Raw genomic sequence first — 19,034 nt, 5'->3', positions numbered from 1 at the left:
CCTCCAACCAAGAAATACGTAACTATAACGTAACTATAAATAATGAATACACTGATATATGGTAAATTAAATATTCTTTTTACCCTTAAAACTAACTACTAAACACATCTCAGTAATGAATATTTGTTACAGCTATTTTCAACTAATAGCAGGTTTAATTTTACTGGTAACATTTGGTGAAAGACAATACTGAAATTATTCGTTGTAAAACGATAGGACTAGTTTCTTTAGCCCTACCTTGATATCTGATATTCACTATATTCAACATGTCATTATAACAAAGTATGAAATGGTATATCGCTCTTATTTGCCCCTGACTGAAAACTTTTTACGGTTACTATTTACCGGTTTATATATCGTTTCATTAACAAACTGTTATTTCATATATTCAGGATAGGAGTTTTTATTTTAAATATTTAATTTGCCGTACTAATAACAATTTATATAATTTCTAAAAATAAAATGATGCATGCTAATGAATTAACATGCAATATCAAGCTGTATTGATGTCACGAAAAATATTCATATGTTGCCCATAAGCTTCGATATTTAAAGAAAATCCATACAACACTTCAATGTCTGTTTTGATGCTTTAAAACTGACAATTTTATTATAGTTGACAGAAGACCTAATAAATTGATAAGTATTACAATTTAAAAGATCAGGAATTCGAAGCTCATAACGAACAAAATTGTAATACATCTCAGGGTTAATAGAGTAATATCAACAACATATCATCAACTAACGGTGTACCTCAGGAATTTTTTTTTTGCCTGGAACCGGGAAGGGGAATCCTGTTACGGATACCTGATCGGGACGACCCGCAGGAATAAGCGACTTGAACTGGTGGAGGCTGCCTCTGGGCTACCCACTAAACCCCACCCTATCAGCTGATCCAATGACCCTAACTGATACTTCTAACTGTTAGTAAGGAGGTTGTCCGTAACCGGTAACACAGTTAAGAGGCACAACGGCCAGGCAAGGACGTGGCGTCGTTATCACACCACGCAGCTTGCGGTACATGAGTTAATGGCTCACCAAAGAAGGTCAAAACAATTTGAAGTTAGAGCACGACGGGGAAGTGCCGGCTGTGATAGAATATGGCCACGAAGAGCCGAATGAGTTATTGACCTAAAATATCGGCCAACTCGGTTATACATCTATTGTCCGAGAGACGAAGAGTGGAGAAATATCTGCTTCGGATGTGCTGTGCTACTCTTGAAGAAGCAATGTAAGCAGTGTCGTCTGCGTAAAAAGCTGCCTCAACTTGTGGTCTCCTAGGAATATTTAAAAGAAAAATATTAAATAGAACGGGTGCCAGGGGGGAGCCTTATGGAATTCCTGCGTTGATGGTTTTCCGGCTAGAGAGAATATCTTTAATCTTCACCTGGAACGATCGTCCTAACAGAAATGATTTGATAAGAGCTGTTAGGTCATCAGGTAGACCTAATCGGATGCATTTCGCCACTAAGTCTTCTTGCCAAACCTTGAAAAGGGCTTTGATTAGGCTCAAGAAGACCGCTCCAAGGCTTTAACGTCGGTTAAAAGCAGAGATGATTTTTGCGGCCAGCTGATGGGCCTGATAAGTATTTGGCGCGGAAACCGAATTGCTCTCTGGAATGATATTATTTGTCTTCGTAAAATCATTAAGAGCATAAAGAATTGCTCTTTCAGCAAGCTTGGAAATGGAACTTAGTAGGCTGATAGGTCTGTAGTCAGAAGGTGATGACTTAGCTCCTTTTTTGGGGATAACTGCGATGAATGCATGTTTCCATGTAGATGGAAAGTGTTGCAGCCTCAGAATGGCGTTGATGATATTACTTAGTTCGGCGAACTGCTTGTAGGGAAGATTGGGGAGCACATAAAACATCATTAAGCAATATATATCAAGCGCTGATCAGAAGCTAATTAGACTATGGAAGCCAGTGCTACATTACCCGTAACTCCTTCATACGTGAAGAAACTGGATCCCGTCCAAAACTCCGCTATGAGAATCATACTGGGAGCATTCCGCACTTGTCCAGTTGAAAGCTTACAGTGTAAAGCAGAAATTCCATCACTCGAGTGCTCCTGATACTAAACTATGCAAGTTCCCCCAAATTCCGTCCAGAATTGGACCAGTTAACTACCTTTTTCCCTTCATCAGTTTTCCAGAGGATATGCAATCGAATAGTGATTGCGATCCCAGATGCGAACACTGCTATACCACCACGGGAGTTCTCAAAAATACACACCACAGACCTCACCATGAAGGCTTTGCATAAGGAACCAACTAATCCTTCTACAATAAAAAGACTTGCCAAAGTTTATACCAACGGCCTCAATAGGCAGTTGACCCAACTGAATTAGGATCTTCTCACAAAAAACAACAAATTGTGGGAAATTAAGAAGATCTTCTATCAATCCATGTCGAGAACTTTGAAGCAATTGGCCCAACCTGAGCAGGTGAACCTGCTGATTGATTACCTAAAGACCGCAGGCCTACTTCAACATTTGTAACAATCACTTATTATTATGTAATTTATATATTTTATAATATATATATTTTATTATTGATGATTTATTATGTAATATTGTATGCTGTTGATGTTCCTATAGCACTTAATATCACATAACGCATTGTAATTCACCCTAAATAGCCCAAGAGGTTGACGGGTTAAATAAACAAATTGTAATAGATCTGACAAATATTGAGGGGCTAAAGTCGAGAATTTCAATGAAAATCATTACTTACTACATCACCATACTTAATAAAAACATGTATTGAGAAAAACTGTACAATATATATTAATCAAAATATTTTCCTTTATTTTCTTTATTAACTTTTTCCCCATCTTCCTCACACAATCTTAATCATTCTTGATCAATTTCCGCAATATGTCAGCATTTCGAAACTATGTGTCATGTAAAAGGATGCGGCTGTTACTCCTTATACAAATCTCTCTCTACAAAAATTTACAAAACCATCAAATTTAATCCATACCTTACTCTTAGTGAAAACTATTCTCAACCAATAGGTTGTTGTATCTCAGATCGTTTTCTATGTTCTAGATCTCGTGTCTTCCTTGCTCCTGTTCTCTACGTCTTTCGTCCGAAAGTTCAATTTCACCACAAAAAATCTGAAAAATTCTTTGACCTATCATTCAACAAATATGCCCAAACCAATATAGTCATAAACGAATGACTTCATTTCTAATACGGTGTCGGAGAGAAGAACGTAAAATTTGCCTTAAACATCGTATCTGAAAGACCCCAAAAATGTCCAACTATAACATTGTCCAAGTCTTGGAGCCATGCAGAGGGAGTGGTAAAATAAAATGGCAATCGAAAGAAGCGGATTTTAATATTGATTTTAATATTTCCTCTCTTCCATGGGCACCATTTCAGAGAAGCAAAAGCTTCTGCAGCGTGGCCGATTCCGGGCTTTTGCTTCAGTATTATTGATCCCATGAACTCCTACACTAGCTCTAACTGGTGTCAGTTGAGATTTACCATAACTGGCGATCAGATTGTCAGATTTTTGTCTCATTAACTTTCAAATTATATGATAAGGAATGCTAGAAACTTCAACATCTGAATATGTGAATATAATGCGAATATGCGATAACAAGCGAACATTAAATCGGCCAAGGAATTAGTAGGTGTAACTGATATAAAAATAATCTACGATCTAATGAAACTTCCAGACATTGCTTTCAAAGGAATATAATGTTTAAAATAATATAATTTTTAAAAGCATATAATAAAAACACAGAAGACGCTACTTTTGGCAAGACGCTATTAAAAAGTGGAAATATTTGATTAGGTTTTGTTAGTCATAATATTTTTTAATAATTCATTGCGGATATATTGTTCTTTATGCTGGAATAGGAATGCTTTTATTTCTAGAACATTAGTGTTTTCCTCCAAGTCAAAGGGCAACTATCACGGAGAAATGTACCATAACTTAACTTATTTTTGCTCTGGTTCAGAAACAAGCCTTTCAAGAACTTGGAGGAGCCATCAGTTGTTATTATAGACAATGTTTCAAACCAGAACACATCGGTAAAAAAGATTCCAACAAGTGGATCGATAAAAGCTGTAATTACAGAATAGATTTCAAAACATAAAGATACCATGTTAAAGAGTGAATTACTTCCAATTCTCACTGACCAAAATGAAATGTTCAATTACATTTCATGGTTTTACGCGATTTACATTTTACGTTTTACATTACATTTCACTTTTTTAGAAATATGTCTGCAAATCAAATGGCTGAAGAATATGGCCACAAATTATCACATCTTCCCCATTATTACTACATATTAAATTCAATTGAATCGATATGGGGTGCAGCAAGGAACTACTATAATGGACATGCAGGTCGAGAAGGATATATATTACAAGTAATAACTGTTTGTATATGTGCAAAGAAACATTATCTACATTAAGACCTTTAATATAAATGAACTCGATCAGTCACACAGAACGTGACAGTGACGGTATGAAACTTTCGGGATATGGCATTATGCGTTTTAAGTAGAAACAACTAAGAATAAGTATATAAATAATTTAGGATAACTGTAGAACATTTTATTGTAGTTTATTTTAGTGTAATAGGTATATGTATAGTTTCTCAGAAAATAGATGGGCGTTTACTTAGAATGAGGAGAGAATGAATACTAACTGTTTTCCAGATATAGAAAACACGGTGATATCAATCATTACCAACTATTGCTGTATAATTAAATGTAGTTTAAGTCTTTCACTAATTTATTCATTCGATGTATTATAATGTTGAAACAAATTATATTTGATAAAAAAAAATTTCATTGTTCTGTGTAGATTAAAATATTGTTATAGCTCAAAGCCAAAATGAACTAAAACCCAAAGTTGATGCGGCGGCAACATGCATTTTGACGGCATAAATTCAGATAACATAAGTTCACTGTTTTACTGAACGAACTATAGAATCTATTTTTCTATGCCTAAAGACATGTACATAAACCCAAAATGTTACTTTGAATGCTCAAAGGCAAGATAATCCCATAACGGGCATATTCCATTATAATAATGTTTATATGTTGTATGCCATAAAACATACAAAACAAACTATAAATAAATCTGGGATAATTCGTCTATTTAATAATAATCTCCGAAAATATATCTACGCTGTTAATGAGAACAAAATCGTATTTGGGCTTCGGTTAGGCAAAGTTTCGCACCAATCCCGTTCAATCCCTGCTCGATATTGTCTCATATCTTACGCGTCGAGATTTATGTAACGGACTATCCAGACAATGGCCGGATTATTCTCGCCGTTTTCCTTTTTCGGCGGATCGGGCCCTTTTTGCCTGTTGTCTGCCAATTTGGGAAAAGAACGACTAATTCCTTATCCGTCGCCAAATTAAATTGAATCGGCCTCTCTCCTCGTCCTAATTAATTTCTGAAACGAGGCGCCGGGGTAGGGGCAAAACGGGGGCGATTTGTTTATTTGCTTCTTTGTTTCGAGCGCGAGATGATGGACGAATGAAAAAATAATAAAAAGACTAGGGGGCAACGCGAACGCCCCGACGGATGGGCGGTCGAGCGGCGGGAGCTGGGAGGGGTGAGGATTTCAAAATTAAACCGTTTCAATTCGGATTAAGGATGAAAGCTTAGCGAGAAAGAGAAATTGATATAAATGGAACTCGGGTTGATGTCGCAGCGGCCAGAAGATTTTAGACGAGTTTCGATTGTTTTGCCATTATTTTCTTGTGTTCTTACAAAAATTCTATCATGTATTCTATATCGGCAAGTGTAAGGCTATTTGGGTACATGTTTGAACGGCGAGATGGTCCATCTCCTTCTTTTGCGATAATAATCTAGCTCGGGCCATTACTATTTTTAATTTTTGTTTCTATTTTTTTCACGACGACGCAATGATGGCATCAAAAAAACTCCAAACGCACTTTAATAAAATATAACTGTTACTAAACACTTGGTGTATCAAATCCGATTAACAAAATATATCTATATAATTTTTATCTTGCCTAGAAGAACATGCCCACCAGTAAATATTAATATTACCAACTCTCCGAGGCGAAGCATTTTGAAGATTTTGGGCTGCATCTAGGTCATCTAGGTATCTTTCCTAGAAGAAGCAAATGCTTATCCAAACAAATGTATTTTTTTGGCGAACATAAATCGTAATTATCTTTGAGTACAACAAAATCGAGATTATCTTTTAGGGTAAATTTTATGGGCTCGGTAAATGGAGGTAAGACGAAATGAAACAGCGGCTGTTTACATGATGTGACCGTAATTTATTCACGTTATATAAAAAAATTTAAAATACCAATATAGAAAACGGATAGCAGCGGCGGTAACACCGTTGACGAGGGCTTGGGGAGTCAATGGTGACATGTCTAAACTGAACTGTGGTCAGATACTGAGTGATCGAAAGTAACCGTTAATAATCTCCCAAAAAAATGTCTCGGAGTTGCTAGATATTCGCTATCGCAACAGATCAATTGAAAAGTCCCCGGCCTGACACATAGATGGCGCTACTACAATTAAATCCATATATTTTTTAGTTAGCTCTAACCCTCATGATGCGTGTATAAATTTGACAGCTGCCGGATAATTAGTTTGTAAATTATAACGTCTTGAGTGAAGCAACTTTTGTTATTGTGAAAAAAATGTATAAAAAGGAATTACGCGTGTTGATAAAATATTACTTTTTGAAGGGAAAAAATATAGTTGAAGCAAAAACTTGGGTTGATGCTGAGTTCGCGGACACTGCCCCAGAAAAATTAACCATCAAGGACTGGTATGATAATTTTGGACGTCTACTGGAATACAACGCTTGATCACATGTTGCAAATCCATAAAACTCGGTAATGTTTTATTTCAACTACGGTTCATTTATCCAATGATACTACGGATTATGTATCCCGTCACGTTCATTTTGAGTCAAGAATGAACATGAATAATAAAATTGTTTTTTTTAAATTCTACTGTTACATATAAATATTTACGTATCGTATATAATACTCCAAGTACTTATTGAACAACCTCTGACGTTAAAGAGAACAAAATGTTTAAAGTGGTACATAAGGTTGAAAGGAAAAATCTGTATATATCTATATATATATATATATATATATATATATATATATATATATATATTGGCGTTGGGAACTATCGTATATAGTAATTACTATTTTCAGTCAAATGCATGGTTCGACTGTTTTTATTCCATTCGTGATGTCAGACGAAGATGTAGGAATTCTGGTCTGTATAAAATGTGAGATAGAAAAGGACGGAGATAAATGCTTGGAGCAGTTAATTTTAAATGTCTTTATATTTTCCAATAGTAGTATAAGCGAGACAGAGATGTATATATATTCGTTCACGTGATAACTTTAAAAAAGAAAAGGAAAAAAAATTACTAATTTTTATTAACATGTAATAAATAATATAATTTTAGAGGAAGTAGGGTTACTTTTATACTGAATGTTCTGTGGATGTGTAAAAAGGAATGGAATAATAACTACTAAACAAAATGTAAACGTATACTTAATCATTGAAAAATCTAATCCATGATGAACCTAAAAATGATCTTACAATAACTACCAGACCCTTCTTAAATAAATTTTTATTTATTTTTGAACGGAAATATTTCTAAATTACTGTGAATATTATTATGTTCAACTTCTCTCGTGAGGCGATTTCTTCGATCGTTAATTATTCGCCCATATTTTGAAAAACTCGTTCCTAGGGGACTGATGTTGTAGGTGCAGAGGAATAAGTGTAACTGATATAATTCAGGTAGTGTCCTTTTATGGGCTTGCCAAAAATCCAATGTGTTTTCTAAACGCCCAATAAATGGCATTTCCAAATACTGCTTAATCTGTAATGTTGCTGCAGTACTTACTTCTTTCATTCTAGCCACTTTTTTATCAAAATATCTTCAGATGTCAATACATAATTGGTCAATAGTTGTGTCTTGAATTTCGAGCTGTGGAAAGATATTTGTATTCTTTCAAGTTAGAATGGAAGATACCTCTTTTATGATAACATTTTGTATCGCCTCAACATTATTTGCAATACCAAATCCCACTTTTTTACGTCCAACATCTAAAAATGGGGATTTACCGCATATTGTGTTCATTTCTAAAATTGTCAGTCTTTTATTAATAACATCTAGTAAACAATTTTGAACATTTTTTCCCCATTCACTTGTTAAAATCCTGGATTTGGTGGAATGGTGCAGTCCTCTTATTAACGGTATAATTAAAGACATCGTGGGATATCTTTCACCAGATAACTCGGCGGTCATTATTTCAAGGGGCTAAAAAATGTTGAACACAGTCTGTTAAGATAATCTATTTGTCGACAAATACAAAAAATTGTGTTGCTCTTCTCAGTAGCAATCAAAATAATTAGTTGTTGAATATTAAAGTAGAGTTTTCCTGTCAGAAAATGTATTTATTACAAAGATTTAATATACTTTATTCACCTCTTGACCGTTAATGTTTTTAAAAGAAAACTTAAGAAAAGAAAGTTTATTAAAAAAGTATTACCTATTATGCCAGTCAAAAGTATCTTACCATTTATTATTTACAACTTCATTTTTTTGCCCTTGAAAACTAGCTATATATATATATATATATGGATTGCGCAGAAAATTGAAACATTCAAGAAAACTTAACGAATATTTAAGATTCGCGAGTTTGACATCGATAATTTGACAAAAGTCGTTTAACTGCTGTACTGGTCGATTTGTATCGATCAAAAAATATATTTATTAATTTCTTAGTGCACAGTTAACTCGATCTCAACGTTTATTCAGTTTGAGTTTGATGAGTGAGTTTTTTGTTCATTGCAATCACGTCTTAAATGTTTAATTCAATATCGATGTTTCATAAGCCCTGATATGCTAACATATGGTATGTATGGTTATACAAAAGCATCAAGGGGGCCATTTTTATATTTTCATTGCCTGCAATTTGGCTATTCAAAGTGTCACCTATTAGAAATACTAACCTAGGCTGCAGAACTCGCAATGCTGCAAGTCAAAGATATATACGAGCAAGTCAAATTAATAAGCAGCGCAAAGTGCAAAATGAGCTTAATCCCCATCGAGCTGTTTCCAGTCGGCTATAGTTTACAGTCAATTATTGCTAATAGACCACTTAACTTTGTGTGTGTACATTGCAAGGTATTTAGGTTTAAAAATGAAGACCTTGAGTAGTGTTGCACCAGTGGCCAAGTGGGATTGGCGCCATTGATACAGCCAACAAAGCCTCAACATTCATTATTTCCGGGAATTTTAACAATTAATTAATGTTTAAACTGGTCTCCTAGTACAAGCATTAATTATTGTATTTTTATTACTGTTAGTAATTCCACAATCCGCCGAGAAGGCAATAATTCGTTATATTTATATTATATATACATGGCATGTAGAAAATAACTTCATGAAGTGATCTTCTGTACAAAATACCATTTTAATTAGTTAGACGTTTTAGACCACGCACTTCACTGCTACTTCGGATATTTAGCTGATTAGCGAGTACATTGGGATGCACTGACACTCTTCGAAGTACTCACACAAACACGTTGAATTAGACTCGTTTTGGTTCTAGAGGAATATCGTGTTGTATCACTTCATTTGAAACATAGTACGGAGCATCGACAATAGCACGCAACACTTATATGCCTCCAAAGACTTTTTATGTGTCATCGTGCAGTCATGAAATTCCTTTGATGCAACACCTTGGCCATCGCATAACTCCTTTGTTATATTAGAACAGGAGTTTAATAATTTTGCACACTCAATGGAAGCTTGAATGCTGAATGAGCTGTTCCATCGCCTTCCAACAATATAGCTGAATACTTGATAAAGCAAGTGAAGCGCAATTCCATTTTGCGATCGAATATTTGTCAAAATCATTAATACTATAACTTTATATCAGGTATACCAGTATCATATTAGAAAAAATGTGCGCCGGTTCCATTATTCACTATGTATCTGACAAGCTATTGATCTGATGGCCTGGGATTAATCGACTGCTGGAATCATATATTTTCGAAAAAAAGTAGAATCTCGCATAAAGAGGCATTCTCAACACTTAAACCTATTTCGGCATGAATTCCCTAGGGTTAGTACCTTGGGACCATCAGTGCAAATATGGGGTTGCACTAAAAAATCAAATCAAGTAGTAATTCAACGCACTCAAAAAAAAAGCTCTACGATTATTTACCAATACATATCGCTACGTAATAAACGAAGAGCTGCACGATGACCTCGAAATCAAATGGATATACGAAATGATCCAAGATTTCGCCTTAAAACATGAAATAAGGTTGTCAAATCACAGCGACGCGGAAACAATACAGCTACTGGGCAAGACGCAGGAAATCAGGAGCTTTAAGTGTACCAAACCACACGAACTTGTTTAGTATATAAGTGTATTTCTAACTTTAGCTGAAGTGGTCCAATTTTTTATTTTAATTTGAAAAATACGTACTGATGTATTAATCCCGTACTCATTCTGCTAGTGTATTTAGGCAAGTACAATAAAAGAGCAGTAAAAAATTAATTTATAAATGATTATTTTAAGCATATCTAATGTAAGACGTAATTAATAAAAAACTTAATTTATTTGTTCAATAAGTAAAACGCACCAGAAAAAAATTAATTCCTGATTTTAATTTTTTAAAGCACCATGTTTTGAGATATATATATTTTAGATGATTTATTCCAATTCAAACTGAATATTCATGGCCCAGATAGGATGACTGTCGGGTCAGATAGTATCATACAAACAATAAATCGACACAAATGTATCAAAGTTAAATCGATATCCATCACGAAATTAACTGATACGCAAAGACAACCATCAACAGACAAATCCGTAACAGATCCCGGACAGATTACCATCTCGATCAATTAATCGTCCGAACGACAAGTAAATTCCGCACATACACACGCGCGCGTAACCCCACAAGGCTTCAACATACGCGGGAGAAATCCGGAATTGAGCGTCGGCGACGAGACAGCGAAGCGACTTATCATCAACGATAAATCTTTCGACAAAGTACAGTCATTTTTTGTCGACGGACTCAACTTTACATCGACGATGAAACCGAGGGGTTGCCGCGGGGGGACACGAAGGATAAAAAATAGTTCGAGGAAGTGCTATCTAGACCCGCGAAACGACGTAGTTTCCGATAGGGGTTATATAGCAAGTGGAAAAAAATTGGATTCGGTTGGAACTTTGATTAGTGTTTGACGTTTTTATATATAGACGTAAATATCGTCGTCTATTGACCTTACTCCGATTTCCTTTATTTTTAAATAATTTGTATTGGTTTGTAAATTAATTTTGAGGGATTTACAACAGATAGTGTTACAGTAGTTTGTAGTTTTACTTTTTCCCTTCAAATTATAAAATATTTTTAACAAAAAAATAAATAAGGAACTCCTTAAAAATTAAAAAATAATCAAACTTAGATTTTTAACAGCAAAAAAAAAACATTTAAAAATAAAATATTTGCATAATAATCCTTGTAATTAAATAAAAATAATCAAAAACCTTATTTAACCTATCTACTACACGTATTTTATATTCTACTACATACACATAATTTAGCTTAATACCTACCCAAACCTATTTATCTATTCTATTTACAATATTATTTTAACTACTACCAACTAATCATTTTGAAGTCGGTGCCGAGCAACAAATTAAATTTGTTTTGTTCGTAATTTCATGTTGTGTATATGTCACAAAATGTTATTATTATTTTTGTATTGTTTGGGCTCGGCACCAACTTCAAACTGATTAGTGGTATCTATATATGATCAGGTATTTTTATGATATATACGATGAATAAAAATAACGAACGCCTCAGGACCTGGGGTCCGCTACCTAGTCTAAGTGCCAAATTTTCCAACCAATCTAGAAAAAGAAATTTGCTGCCCCCGTTATGAATCCAAGCCAGGACCTCCGCGTGTGAGTATAACGCTCTGATCCTTACACCACATAAAACTATCCAGTTTCTTTTACGGCCTCTCATATCATAAGATTAGTACTTAAAAAAATCGGTGCATAATTGATGGAGAAATCAACGAAAAAATATTAAATATATATATATATATATATATATATATATATATACAGATATATACAGTCGAAGTCGGTTGAAAATAAAAGGGGGCAGAAAGTCATCAAATGCTTTGTAAAGCTTACGCCAATAATGCTCCATCGATTTCAACACGTAAATACCGGCTGCGACTTTTTAAATGTGATAATTTTGACTCCGAAGACAAAGTGTGTTCTGGACAGTCAAATATAATTTAAAGCATTACTCAGTGATGATAAGTTCGAAACGCAAAAACAATATGTATAACTATTGATTGAAAACATTTTCAATCGCTTGAAGCATGAGGATAATACAAAAGCTAAGATATTTTGAAACGGAAAGGCTTTTTGCATCCTACTGTGGCGATCGCTACCGACTAAAATTAATGGTTAAGCCGAGCTTTAGGTAAATAACCACCGAAATAGCAGCAAGAAAACAACATTAGTCTCTAGAATAGCAATATGGGATCACATATTGCAAAACCGATGAAAGCATACTTCTAAACATTAAAATGGAAAAATATATCTACCCGCACTAGTTCGTTCCTCCTTCTGATCACTGCTTAGTCTGACATATGAGTCGTGACGTGTATAAGCAGCCGTTCACTTCTTATGAAGATACAAAAAAATGGGTCGATATGCGGATAGCGTATCTAGATGGAATCCATAAACTGCCTGAAGGATGAAAAAAAGTAACGGCTATTGATGAACAATACTTTGATTTGTCAGAAAAAAGATTCAAATTACAATAAAACCTTTAAGACTAACTTATGAGCCCATACTCATCAGACCTTACTCTTACTACAAGTCCAACGGATTTCAGTTTCATAAGGTAATGTTTCTGTTGCAATTAATTATTATAATGAATGAATTGTTTTATTAAACAGGACAACATTATACTACAATAATTATTTAAATACACATATAAACTATAATTAAGCGCAAGAAATAATTCAATGTATAATATAGGATGAAAACAAAGAACGTTTTCTTTCGCGACAAAAAAAACGAATAAGAATTAAGTACATACCTGGTATGTTACTCAAACTATCTCCATTATTTTCTACAATTTTTTCTTAGTCTTTCTGTGTAACACGGTAAAACCGTGTCGAAAGAATGATCTCAGATTGGCCGCAATCGAATGGATCAATTTTCCCTCTTTATCAGTATTTCGAAACCATGTAACAGCCAAACCATACTGCATCTATCTGAACAAGTGGTAATCAGAGGACAATATGTCTGATAAGTATATATGGGTGCGGCAGAATTTTCCATTCGAGCTGAATCTTTCAAAAATCTTGCAACGTGTGACTGAGCGTTGTCATATAAAAAAATTACTTTGTATCCGTTATCCGTTATTTCTGGCCATTTCTACATGCAATCATTCAATTTATTCGACGTTGCAGGCATCCGCAGTAACAGTTGATTTAGCAGCTCGTGATACACTACAGTGATTCCACCATATGCACAGTAAGAATTTATAGCTATTAATAATCCGGTTGAGAGTTTATGTGGATACCTTTCTTATACTAACTGATAAGCTAACTATTTGTAAGTGGAATTGTCGTAATAAGTCGATCTATTACACTTTTTGACTGCAAGCAATTAAACTGCGATGTTGAAACGATGGAATTTGCAGTTAATTGGTGTGGTAACCATTTTCTCTCCTTTTCTAATAAACATACGTCGCATAAAAACAATACAATTTTTTTGAGAAGCAAAGCTGGGCATTCGTCCAACAAGTTTTGCGATTATCTTCCAACTTTTTATCCCCAGGAGACTTTTGATTCATTAAAACCAAAACCGACAATTGAGATATGACGAAGCAGCATTACCATAAGTTTCTAAGAGTATTTGATGTACCTCGGCTACCTACCTATTTTTTCTCTAATCAAAGAACAGAATTTATAAATATCGAAAATGACATTTTGATCATTCCATTATTAATGCCTGTAAACAGCGATTAACTCAATAATACTAAATATAAAGTTGTTATTTTATATAGAAAAATGCCAAAAAACCATCTAATTTAACAGTTAGTTTAATATTAATATTTACATTTTCACCAATAAATGATCATCATGATGATCAAATGACCATAAATTCAAGCACCTAATATTTTATTCAAAGTATTGTCTATGTTAGCTACAGTTTTCCCCATCTTTTTGGCATAATAATGAAAAATTCATTGGCTTCTGAGGCCGACCAAGAATCAACAAACATCATTCCATAAAAAGCTTTGAATTGTCGGTGGCTTGTTTATATATAGACGAAAATACCGTCGTCTGTTGATAATTTTATTTCCAAATAAATTGAATTACTAAAAAGTACACTTACCACAGTTAAGATTTTGTCTAGTCCCCAAATATATTTCAATGCTTCTTCATGCAACGGAAAGCACTGTAATAAAAATTACAATTTAATACAAACAATTAAAATAATATGCGTTAGTATACATTTAAGGTCTAATTTTGACGCTAGAGTAAATAATTAGCACAATGAATACAAAGTTATTTGTGTACACTATTTGGGAATCAAAATGTGTTTGTTTTCATTATAAAACATATTATAAGAATTGTTAGAGAGTTAGCGTGGGAAAACACATTTCGTGTATTATAATATTTATAAAACAAAAATCGTATTTTTCAATATAATTATCTATCATATCAACAAACATCGCATGAAAAATCGAATTTTAATGAGCTTGCTTGGTCTCTCTATGCGCAGATATTGCGTACCGATAACTTGGAAAAGGTATGAAGACCTGTCCTAATTCCCAATTAGGCATAATGTTGTAATTTGTACAACATGGCCGTAACAGTGTAATAATGGATTAAATAAAGGATTACACAAGTGTGCTAAAAAATAAAAACTTATTTAGATCTTGTGAGTTAATCTTTTTTGGTTTTTGGGTATTCTGAAAGAAAAAATGACTTTTTGTCATAGGGCCACTAACACCTTTCTTAACAATTTGGGTAACAAAGTAAACAAGTTATTACATTAGAATAAAAGACAAAAGAATTAAAAAGAATTATTCAATTGTAACCAATGCACGATGATCTGGAAATCAAATGGATTTGCGAAGTTATCCAATATTTCGCCTTGCAACGTGAAAGAAGATTACTAAATCATACTAACATGGAAGCAATACAACTGCTGGACAGCGCGCAGGATGTCAGGAGATTGAAGCGAACAAAACCACACGAACTTATATAAAGTGTATACATTTAGTGTAAACTATAGCTATAAGTTAATCATTAATAAATAATTATAATTTTATAATTGAGGAATACATAGTGATGTATTTTATGTATCCAACGCCTACTTTCTTCGTACAAAAGGCCTGGTACACATTATCAATACTAGATTTTATTCTGAGACAAGGTGTATGCTAAAATTTGTATTACGCGAGTTGCGAAGAATACACTGTTGCAGCACGAATGAGAAGTTCAGCCACCGCTGGCGTACTCACCAAATAGCGCCTTCAACCAACCATCGTTTTTTTAGCTCAGTATCCCATACTAGCAGAAATATACCAGAAAATCAGGGAAAATATCTTTGTGAACATATATTATAGTAGCTTTGTTCAATAAATGCCTTTTAAAAGTGAAAATATTATCAGAATATATACAAAGCACCTAAGTATAATATTAACCTTTTTTGATAATTAAATAAGAAACGTTCCATTTGCCAATTATCGTGACACCAATTAACAATAATTAGCTCAAAAGTTATCGTCTTCCCTACTCGCCGGCGACTCTTGCCATAAGGGAAAACAAATGAAGGTCGCTATCATCTCCCAAATTGCGGTAATAACGTAAGCGCCGTTCTCTCTCTCCCTCTCTCTCTCTCCCTCTACTACCGACAAAGGATACCCAGTTGATTTGTTGTTTTTCAAATGGATCGTCATGGGAAATTATGAAAAAATGCACGGTAATTTTGTTACTAGACGCAGTTGGGAAGCTTTTGTTGTGAAAATTGTACACAGGCTGACAATTTTACTGGGTTAATAACGGGAATAGTTGTATTGTCACTTTGGATCGTCGATCCATAAATCATTGGTGATATTTCGTTATGCCAGTGGAGAACCGTAGGCATATTTAGTAACTGTACTATCAAAACAAAAAATATATAATTTTTGATAAAGTTTGTTTATATTTTCTGTTTCTTGTTAAATAAACAAATATAAATTGATTTTTTATTGAATAGAAATTAGATAAACTTTCTGCCAAAGAAGTACTAGAAACTAGAAAATAAAATAAAATATTTATTATTAATTCAAACATATTATATTCGGACGAATTATCGCTTATGTTTTCATCAATTTAGTACCTAAGTGGACTCGAATTTGAGTTTTAGGAAGAGAAAAAGTCAGGCGGACCCATATCATATGAGTGCGGTGGTTCTTCGAACTTTGTGAAACGATACGTTGTCCTAATGAAAACACAAAAGTTTTTTTTTCCACAGATCTACAACTTTTTTAGTGGATGTGTTGATCTTCAATGGTAATGTTGCATTGAATTGCATGAAAAAGTTGAGACAAAATAATAAGAATCTAGTAAAAATACTGATAATTTTTTTAATATATCTTACATTAGATTTAGACTACTTGAGGATAAGTTAACACTTAACACTTATACAATTCAATATTCTGGCTTCCTGTGTGTCATTCAGTAGCTATTTCGTTCTAAAAATTGTTAATTGATGATTGACTGATTCATTAATTAATGTTTAAGGGCGATATCTTGGATAACTTCATAAATACATTTGATTTCGAGATCATCGTGTACTGCTTCATTGATTACGTAGCGATAAACGTTGGTAATTAATCGAATAATTAAGTCTTGCCATCGTTGAATTACTAATTGGTTTGATAGTTTTATGTAACCCCATATTTGAACGCCAAATATCCACATATGAATCATTAAAATGATAGATTGTGTTGAATAGAACATGCTTGTAAAGAATTACGTCTGCGAAATAAAAAAATATGTCTTATTCTATAATGAACTATTAAAATGATAAATTCCACGTGCTGTATCGACAAAATGTATTTTATTGTTTATAATTCGTTTACTTCAATTCATCTCAGATATTGAATTCCAATTATATTAGTTTTTCTTTTAGCATTATTATCAATAAAAATCAATAAACTTCTATTATATCGCTTCTTACGCAACAATTATCTCTATTAAAATCATCATATTAACTTGAAGCCTTAAGTGTATAGGTTCTTAGGCTGATCTGATTAAATAGGCCCTATTTTTGTTTAAAAATTGCAAAAAGGAAAACTACTATCAATTGCCCCAAAATTCGCAAACGTATGATAATTTAATATGTATAATTTAATACAATATTACTTATGTGCGTATAATTTAATTTCAATCCTTTCACTGGTTCTCAATAGTAAAGTTACAAAACACCATTGTTCAGAAAATCAAAATAGCAGTATAAACTGTTTAACCTGTTTATTTTACAATATAATATGGTCATAATAAGCTCATTAGTTATCTAGCGACTATTCTCTTATTAAATTCATAATCATACGTTTAAAATCAATAAAACATTATACAAATAAGTAAAGAAACAAAAGTAACCGTGTTTCAGTTATTTCAAGATTCACAGCAGAGGAACATTCTTCACTAAAATTTGACAAAATTGGCGGTCGACTGCAGCTGTTGTTTTAGATCGCTTTCTATATTTTCCTTGTATTTTTCGAAGTTGTTTGCTGTGTCTTCATCCAAATCCAAGAGGTTGATTTCGCGACAGAAGTCCCTGGGAATTTCGTTAGCTTTTTATTCGACAGGTACACCCAAACTATTATAATCTGCATCTCTGAATCAGTTCCTCAACTGTGATAACTTCCAAGAGTAGATATTCCCTCACTTATTTCCTATAGAGTTTATTCCTGCCATAATTATTTACTATTATTTTGAATTCGAACCGCACTCTCTTCGTTAATAGTTTAAATCATTAATTGCATTTTTAGTGAGTCAATTCACAAAAGCCCTTTAAAAACAGTTCAAATAAAAATTTTCTTTTCATTTAAGAGCATTTCTATTTAAGATATTTAGAATTATCCACTTTAGATCAATTATCCACATTTGCTGCTCTTGAGTTTTTACCAACAAAATAGTTCACCATGAACAGGAACGGGTGATATATACTTGGCGTTAGGTCCAGACTGCAACGTGGGTATATAAGAATTTCCCTGACAATCTTTAAGAGCTTCTGGAAAATGGCCGCAAATTGTAGCCTAGCTTGGTCTTGATGAAACATAATTCCAGTTCAGTGTCCAAAAGTGGACGCTTCTAGCATAACACTATTGATATTTTAAGGCTCCTAGCTTAAAGTTTCATCTTTGTCGAAGAAAAACTGTAAAATCAAAAAGGTGTCCATCTTGCAAGTGAGTTTAAACAAAAGTTTTTACTCAAAAGGTCGGCTCTTAAATGTCATGTAAACGTATCGGTCTTTTACAGTGGGTGGAATGGATTTTTTTCACTAGACCTAATATAATATAAATAATGATAATGTTTTTTTTTTGAATTTCTACTATCCAATCCATACCCATAATACATAGTATGTGGTCGTTATTGAAAGTACTTTCTGAAATATCCTTTAAAGAGTTCTTTGACTCGATTTTAATATTACCGATCCTAATAATTTGATTTGAATTGAATGGATCAAAGAACTTTAATGCTCTATAAGAATTCATCAATAATATATATTAATTAATTACTAGTTTCAATTTCGACTAACATTACAATGAAAACGAATTGGAATGAGAAAAAAAAACAGTAAATTCATTAAAATCCTTGTTTTAACGAAACCTCTTTCAGATTTTACGTCCATTTTATTAGTCCCATGAGATGAAAAAACGCCTAATCCTTCGTCCTCTCTTTTTTTGTCTACAACTAATTG

At 33.4% G+C, this 19,034-nt stretch overlaps 1 protein-coding gene across 2 annotated transcripts in view; it reads right to left on the bottom strand.

Moving 5' to 3' along the window:
* Positions 1-19,034, bottom strand: part of LOC143202565 (uncharacterized) — a 248,358-nt gene that overhangs the window by 93,990 nt on the left and 135,334 nt on the right. The window contains exon 4 of one of the 2 annotated variants that reach the window (XM_076414168.1): positions 14,451-14,513. The exons of the other annotated variant lie outside the window; for it this stretch is intronic. The gene's annotated coding sequence lies outside the window, so the exon portion shown is untranslated. The remainder of the gene's footprint in view (positions 1-14,450; positions 14,514-19,034) is intronic. 2 annotated transcript variants of the gene reach the window in all.

Source organism: Rhynchophorus ferrugineus, unplaced genomic scaffold, assembly GCF_030347505.1.
Source record: "Rhynchophorus ferrugineus isolate W39M unplaced genomic scaffold, kcgeb_rfMv2 rfM9, whole genome shotgun sequence".
Lineage (NCBI taxonomy): Eukaryota > Metazoa > Arthropoda > Insecta > Coleoptera > Curculionidae > Rhynchophorus > Rhynchophorus ferrugineus.
This window is presented reverse-complemented; position numbering and strand designations above follow the sequence as displayed.